Source organism: Bombus affinis, chromosome 12 (assembly GCF_024516045.1).
Source record: "Bombus affinis isolate iyBomAffi1 chromosome 12, iyBomAffi1.2, whole genome shotgun sequence".
Lineage (NCBI taxonomy): Eukaryota > Metazoa > Arthropoda > Insecta > Hymenoptera > Apidae > Bombus > Bombus affinis.
In genome coordinates this window covers 6,582,329-6,590,229 of record NC_066355.1, presented here as the reverse complement: position 1 = coordinate 6,590,229, position 7,901 = coordinate 6,582,329, and the positions used below count along the sequence as shown (strand labels likewise).

Here is a 7,901-nt window from a genome sequence, read left to right as displayed (position 1 = left end):
TTCTTCAACAATTTATTCGAAAATCTCTTCTTCGATACTGCACGTTTAAACACGTAATATATATATATGATACATATTCTTAACATGTGCGGCCTTTTTACGTGGTCTCATGCATACTGATCATCCCGCACGTTCTAGCTATCGATACTTCAACGTTACCATTCCATTTTCTATATCGTCGCCCGAACCAATTCTCACTCCTACGATATTTGTTGGTATTCCTTCAAACTCCACCCCGTTGAAACAATTTTTCAGCCTGCTGAAACCTCTAGGACACAATGTTATCTTATCATTAACTCCAACAAGCTCACTACAATATAGAACAAAAGATTAGGTTTATGATCTTATACGGATATCCTAGTTGGATATCAATTAGAATATACATCGATAATCTGTATCTCCTAACGAAGATAAATATAAATAGCTCATTGAAATAATGCAGTATAACTTTCTGAGATTTGTCGTATATAAGTCAGGCCATGGCATATCCAGAGCAGACCACGACTACGGTTCTATTATGTCCTTGTTGAATCTACGATCACTTGAATCAAGGAGGATCAAGACTGGATTGCTTTCCCTTTACAAGCTTATCAATAGTGTTGTTCTCTGCTTTCGACTCTTTGAACTTATAAATTTTTATGCCCCTACCAGATCGTTCAGATTCACAAGGTACTTTCTCCTATATCGCTATGGATCTTTACTTGCGAATTCAGACCCAGTTAATCGCATATGGAATACAGCAAACTCTTACTGCACCTGTTTTGATTCCTTCGGTGTTGGCATCGATAGTTTTAGAAATTCGCTACGTAGAATCTTGTAAGGGCTGTTACATGTCGGTTGTAACAATATATTGTAGTACCAGAAATAAAATATTATTATTGATGATGATTTATTTACAATAAATGGATTGTACAGATGTTGATTAAACAGAAGAACGATGGTTGTTTAACGTGAACTAATCACAATAATGTACTATAATTTAGACAATTCAATAATTAATTTGCAACTCTCGTCATCACGGATGCAACGCTCTCTCTCTCTCTCTCTCACACACACACACACACACACACACGGATCACACGCTCACGACAACGCTAGCAACACTACCTCGACAACGCAACTCGCACTCAATTCACATTCTCTGGCTTCTCTACTGACACTGACCGTTCTAGCATCCATTTGTCTTTTCTTAGGTCCACCACGCACGTGTTCCGCAAACACCAACGTGACCAGGGTCACGTAGGCCTTTTCTACGAAACTATTCAATTGAAGGACCGGCGACACATTGATGGGCTCGACGACGCCTCGGCTCTCGTGACATTGTTTATGGTTTACCCGATTATCTCTTAGGCCTTTTTGTCCACGATATTACAATACCCTCTACGACCTCTATACAGCATCTCTGAAGCTAACATTGTGCATTAATAAAGATTCACCCCGTTTATCCCCAAATAAACAAATAAATAAGTGATCTGAACCTTGTTCATGATTAAATGATTAAGAGCTACACGTCATAGGATAAGCGTATCACGAAGGATTTTGATCCAGCGCTCCAAAGTATGAAATCTATACATATTCTCCGAACACGGGTTCGCACTTTCGCTGAATTTACATTAACCTGGCTCTCATTAGAACGCTGCCTTATTTACGTGAATATTCATCAATCCGGTTGAAACATATTCTCCGGGATTGGCGCGTGTGTACTGCACGTGCACCGTATATCCGGTCGCAGTTACGTTGCGCGTTTCACGCACTAACGTCTCGCAGACAGTTCGTATACGTACGTACAGTTGGATGTTTTCTACTTATGTCTTTCCTTGTCTATTTTTCGTTTGGCGGACGTAGAAAGGCGAGCGGCCGCGTAAATAAGGGCACACGAATGGCTGCGAACTCAAAAATGGAACAACAGCCGCATCCGCCGGCTATTATTCGTCGCGGAGGTGAGTCGTGCGGGTTCTCTGCGCACCGTTGTAGAACCAGAACCGCCGACTCCTCTCTCTGTTTTATACCGCTTTCCATTTTCCATTCTACAACCCTCATTTCCATTTTGTTGCTGGCACAATTTAAATCTCCGCCGGCCCGATGACACTCGGGAAACGTACGTCCACTACTGTCACTATTCTTCCACTCTTCACCCTGTTCGCGCTTCCTTTCTTCTTGTTTCCTTCGTTTTTCTACTTTCAACCTCTGTTCCTCCAGTCTCGAGTTGCTTCTCTGTTCTCCTTCAAGACGTTCTACTTGTCTTTTCCCGCTTCCATTCTGTTTTTCTTCCGGGTTTTAGTTTCATGTTTCTTGCGTGTTTTTTGTTCCTTCTCTTTCTCTTTTTTTTTCTTTTTTCTTTACCAATCTCGCCTTATTCCACTTGCCTCGTCTATACTATTTTTCAAACTATATTCTCTGCGAACGCGGCGAGCCACGTTCTCAAAGCGGCAGTCGACGAACGTTAATGCCCGCGCCTAGGACAGAGTCGTTGTAATTTAATCAAGCTGCAGTTGGCTTAATGAGAAAATGAAACACCGGTAATGGGATCGGGATTAAAATGGCCCGGATAAACCGTATCAAATCCCACTGTGTTCAGCTATCGTTCGACTAATCGTGCGTGGCTGTTAATCGAATATCATATTCCATTTTCCATTTGAGATTCAATCGAACCGATGACCCGTCGGAAACATTTGTCTCCTTCGCGATTTTTCTTAGAGATATTTTCTTCCTAAAATTCGTCCAAGGCAAATAACGTTTTATATTTTCGTGAAATCTTCTTAGCGACGTGAAATTTTCGAAATTAGCGAAACGATGATCGAGTCTACGTACCTTTGGTACCCTACATACCTTTGGGTACAGGCACGGGTTAATGAGATTTATTGGCAGAGCTTAGGCAAGACGCAAGAGAGAAAGGACAGTCCTTATCGCCCGGTCGTGGGTGAAATACTTATTCGATGGAAGTATCTTATCCCGAAGGTTATCGTGGGCGACCCTGTGGGACTTAAACAAAGTTGCCCTGGTTGAGGAGTCCCCAGCAGGACCGAGGGGAAGGTCGACAGAGTACTCCTTATTGAATCATGGATCTAACGACGAGACCAGACACTAGATCCCAGAACGGATATCGGGTTACTCGTTAGTCGAGCAGCGTTCCGCCAAGATTTATACGATTAGACGGATTTCCGTAATGTAATTCAACGACGTTTTCATCTTCCAATTCGACGTATTTAAACGAACCGAGGAAGAAAAGGGAAACAAATTGATGGATAAATATTTATTAACGAAATCCTCGATTGAATCGATTGTCTTGTATTTGATGAGAATTAGGATAGCTAATACCTGGTCCTACCATTTCCGATCTTCAGAAAATAACGATAGGATACTTCATGATCGATTCCAAGAGTCTACATTTCGTTCGAACAGATAACTACAGAGAACTGCTTGTACGTAGTTATTTAAATATGGTATTACGTGAAATTTTCATTGAGACTTGATCAAATCTGCAATGTACCGGTCCCAAATTAATTAAAAATTAAAATTTTTTAATCGATTCCTGTTAATCCTTTATATAACATTTAATATCATTATTCTCTCTGTGCTATCTCGTCTATCGTCTCTTTGCGATATAATCTTTTAAAATTAAACGAGATTAATTAATATCTTCATCATACAATCTTTTCTTCTATATAGTCGGTACGAAAAACCTTGTCCATAAGCTGCGTGATATTTCTCTTTGGCTGACCAGATACGGCTCTATTCTATTTAGACGATTTAGATCTACTTGTAACTCTTTACTAGTAGCGAACAGTTCGGCTGTTCAGCCGCAGCTGTTCCGTTGCGCGCAATTTTCTTCGAAAACTCGGGAAATTTACAACGTACCAAGTCGCAAGAATGAAATTTTCCATGCGGTTCTAACTTTGAGTCCAACCCTTTGTATGGCGTTGACATTTCGCTCAGCATGCTATGCTGGCACGTCTGCCATCTCTTTGCGATCGGATAACGTGGCGGACGCTTCGAAACGAGGACAATAAAGTCATTCTCATTTACCTCGAGTCCCAGCAACCATTTGTTCGCGCGCCACCTTCTCGTCCTCCCTGTGCTGCCGAGAATACTATCGTGGAGAAACGATACAGGGGTGGAACAGCATCACAACCATTCGAATGGATGTCAGGGAATACGACGAAGTGGGAAATAACAGAAGAGTACGAAATATAATTCTGTCTTGTAGCTTAGAACGTGAAATAAGAATATGTTAATCTCAATGGTTGGTCGAACATTGCGAACGTTCGGGGTTTGTTGAATTTTGAGGGTAGTGTACTGACTAAATAAAAGCGAGCTGTCTAGCTCGAAGAACCACCCACAGCTGGGAAATAATTAGTGGAACGATTGTTGAAGACAAAAGATAACAGGTAAACCAACGAAGACGAGATCAAACTAGAGATAACAAGCAACTATTATTAGCTAGGACAAGCGACGACTACGAGTGTCGACTCTGTGATGACTGGCAACTAAGAGGGACAACTGGCAATTATGCATGGCGATTAACAACTAACCCGACTTATTTCTAAGCGGCCACCAATTTGTCAGTACCAAGCATCTGGCACCATAGAAGATCCTCTGGGACATGACTTTATGATATTTTTTTTAACAATAAAACGAACATTCCTCTAACAAGATGAATTTTTGCCAAGTGCCGCATGTTAACTGCAAACTGGCTAAGAAAATTCGTCGAATAGCGAACTCAGAGAATAAAAAAACGAGGTCATCGAAGTTTGGTAATGTGAACGGAGAAAGAAAAGAGGAGAAAAAGCGGTAGGCGTGGAAAGGGCTCGGTTATTGGTTTTGCGAAGGGAAACGCAAAGTCTGCTACGAAGGGAAATCGTTGGAAAAGAAAGATGGAGCTTAATAAAAATGTAATTAACTTCATATAAGATGAAAGGTAAGGATGAAGTTGGCCAGTTGGACGAAGGGGCTTGGACTTTACCGGTACGGTACTGAACGCGCCGAGCAGGACGAAGATGGTGGAAGAAATTAAGACAGTCTCCAGCCGACGTTACTTACTGGCCTCACAGTTTCTACGGATTTCCTTTTCATTTCGTTGGGAATTATTATGTCCGTTGCACTCGCGTGATGAGCCAACTTTTTACCACCACGACATTCAGCAGGATGGTAATCAAACTTCCGTTAATGAGGAAAGTAGAATATTTAATTAATATATTTAAATTTTCTTATGCAACGAGACTCTGCGAAGAGTTTGATGACGACCAGCCACGTCTTTGACTCTCGTTCTTATCAAAACTGCAGTATCTATCTGTATCTAACTGTAGAAGATGTTGCGCCGTGAATCCTCCAACGAGTAGCTCGATACCTTAAAATATCTTTCCTTGAAAAGAATTACAACTAATCCCTATTGCTAATACTAACTGCATGCAAGATTCGAGACTTGACGAGATTATGATGCGTTAAACTCTGGATTTTCCGTTAATTCCTATTTCCTTTCCGTTTATTTCGTTTATTTTCTGTTAATTCCGAGGATTAGGAGTTCTCCTGGCTATAAACGAAGCTAAAACGAAATACGGCAAAGACGCATCTAAATAAAATATAAAGCTCGAAGGTGTCAGGAAAATCACGTCTACGTCATAAATCCGGCTTAAAACTACTACTACGGTTGCTCACGATCGAAAAGACGAGTCTGGTTATTTTCGTTAAGTATTATAAATGTACGTAGAAAAGATTAAGTATTGACGTATTCTGCTTGAGTCGTACGCCGATCAGATAATTACATCGAACAAGTGACGATACAATCACAGAGTAAGGTAACGTTTAGCCAGGTTCCAGGCGTGTGCCCACCAATCAGCATACTCCATTAAGGTCGATCGAATATCGATTGGTAAACCTGGCTGAGCTGAACACGTGAATCTCAAGGAAGCCCGGAATCTATGCTAACTTCGACACGGTTTAGGTTAGGTCAAGTGTTGACTGGCCCGGTTGTCCTTGAGGCCCTTGCACCCGAAGGTTTGTTCGTCCCGATGGTATCTGTGCTGTCTGCTACGTGACGAAGATCGAATCTCTTCAAGCTGGCAGGGAATCCAGTCGGCCAATGGTCGACGTTTGATCGACTTGTTACATCCCAAAGGGTCGAGAATCAAAGGGTCCGTTTTAGTCGTTGACATCTGTATGGTGCGGGCGTGTAGAAATTATCGACAGCCGCGTTTTCACTGTCTGTTACCTGTAATCGATAAAATCAGAACTAAGTTCCTTCGGTTTATAGCGAATAGGATCGTTTGTTTTATTTGACCATTGAAAGTAAAAATGGAAGTAAAAATGGATAATTCCACTTTTTCCAAGTTTCACAATTTCATCACTCGAGTGCACGAGCAATTCTCAATTCTCAAAAATCGGATTACGTATTATTTTCTGTCGTGAATAAAATAATATTGATAGTGGTAAATTCCAAGATTGGAAATAGTAGAGGTTGAAAACGAAACCTTTAAAGAACTAGCTACGAGAAGTAGTAGTCAGCTGAGATACACGTGTCTGGATAGTAACGGTATTAGTCTACTTTTTGTATTGGACTTTGCTATTTGACTCGTCTGATCGGGATAGACCCCATTTTACTTGTCCGGGAGTTTGGCCTTATTCGACTAGCGGAAAGAGTTCTACTTCGTTTGTTTGACCAAGAACAATCCTATTCTACTTAGTTGATCCCAAGGAGCTGATTGTATAGAACAGAATCCATCGATATCAAAGCTATCGTAGTGCAACGATTCTAAATGCAGTCAGGTATAGTTGATAATTTCTGAGAAATATCGATTATTCTTACCGCGATCGATTGTTAGTGTTGACTCGGAACAAAGCAACGAATTGGTGATTCACGTTTGCGAAGTTGTACCAATATCGAAGGGAAGATTTATCTTTTGTTGTTTTCCTTCGGCAAGAATTAATGGATCCGTCGTTTGTTTATTATAAGCCGATACAGTAACAAAATATTAGAAATTGAAAGAACTATCGTTCTTTCGGAAGATATTTGTTCGCAACAATTAATTTCAATTTGGTGACTTCACTGACAGTACAGCGGAGGAATTTGGTTTTATCGTTGACTTATACGAAGTACGATTTCTGCTAACTGCAGTTGACAGATACGATGACAGAGATCGCCGCGAATGAACCTAATTTTCGCAGAGCCAACTTTTGCGGTCTGCTCGAATACGTTTCGCGTGCAATTTAAACTCAGGCGAGGTTGAAGTGTCGCGGATTAATCGAGATTTCGATGGTCCAAGTTTTCGAGAGGTGTGACGAGAAGAGAGGAATGGAAATGGCGCGGGAGGGAAAACTCGCGACGACTCGCACGGCACGCGCTCGGTCGTTCATTTTCACGTTGTTGTTAGTGAAGTTGCCGCGTGATTTGTTCAGCCGTCATTAATTCGACAGAGCAGTGAAGTGGCGCTTATAAGTCTCTTGCTAAAGTTGATTACTTCTACCACAGGTCGTTGTTGTTCTCTCAATGGATTTTGAACGATCGCCATTACAATGGCCTATAATCTGCTCTTGACAGCTATTGTACCGAGAGAAGGAGGGGGAGGGAAGAGAGAGAGAGAGAGAGAATGAGCCCACAGAATAAAAGAATTCATGATAACGATCCGCAAGGTATTGATAAACCGTATTGATGCACATCGAGTTCATGTGATTTAGATCCGTGCTTTAAACACGAATGCACCGCAACATTCGTGTTATCCTTATCAGGATAATTTAGCAAATATTCAAGCATGCTTGAATTACCAACTCGTTACCTCGATTCTATATATCAACGTCATTATTACATCACACGCAGCGTATATCGATGTTGGTTTTATCTTTCGATATGACCATAGGCACATGCCCATACATATACATATACTGTATACATATACAGTGGAGGATGA

At 41.2% G+C, this 7,901-nt stretch overlaps 1 long non-coding RNA gene across 1 annotated transcript; it reads right to left on the bottom strand.

Moving 5' to 3' along the window:
* Window positions 1-872: 872 nt before the first annotated feature.
* LOC126922655 (uncharacterized) lies at window positions 873-3,334 on the bottom strand. The gene is made up of 2 exons (XR_007712885.1): window positions 1,479-3,334; window positions 873-1,408 (listed from the first exon to the last, which is right to left on the bottom strand). It is a non-coding gene; the product is annotated as an uncharacterized LOC126922655 (long non-coding RNA).
* Between the last annotated feature and the right edge of the window lie 4,567 nt (window positions 3,335-7,901).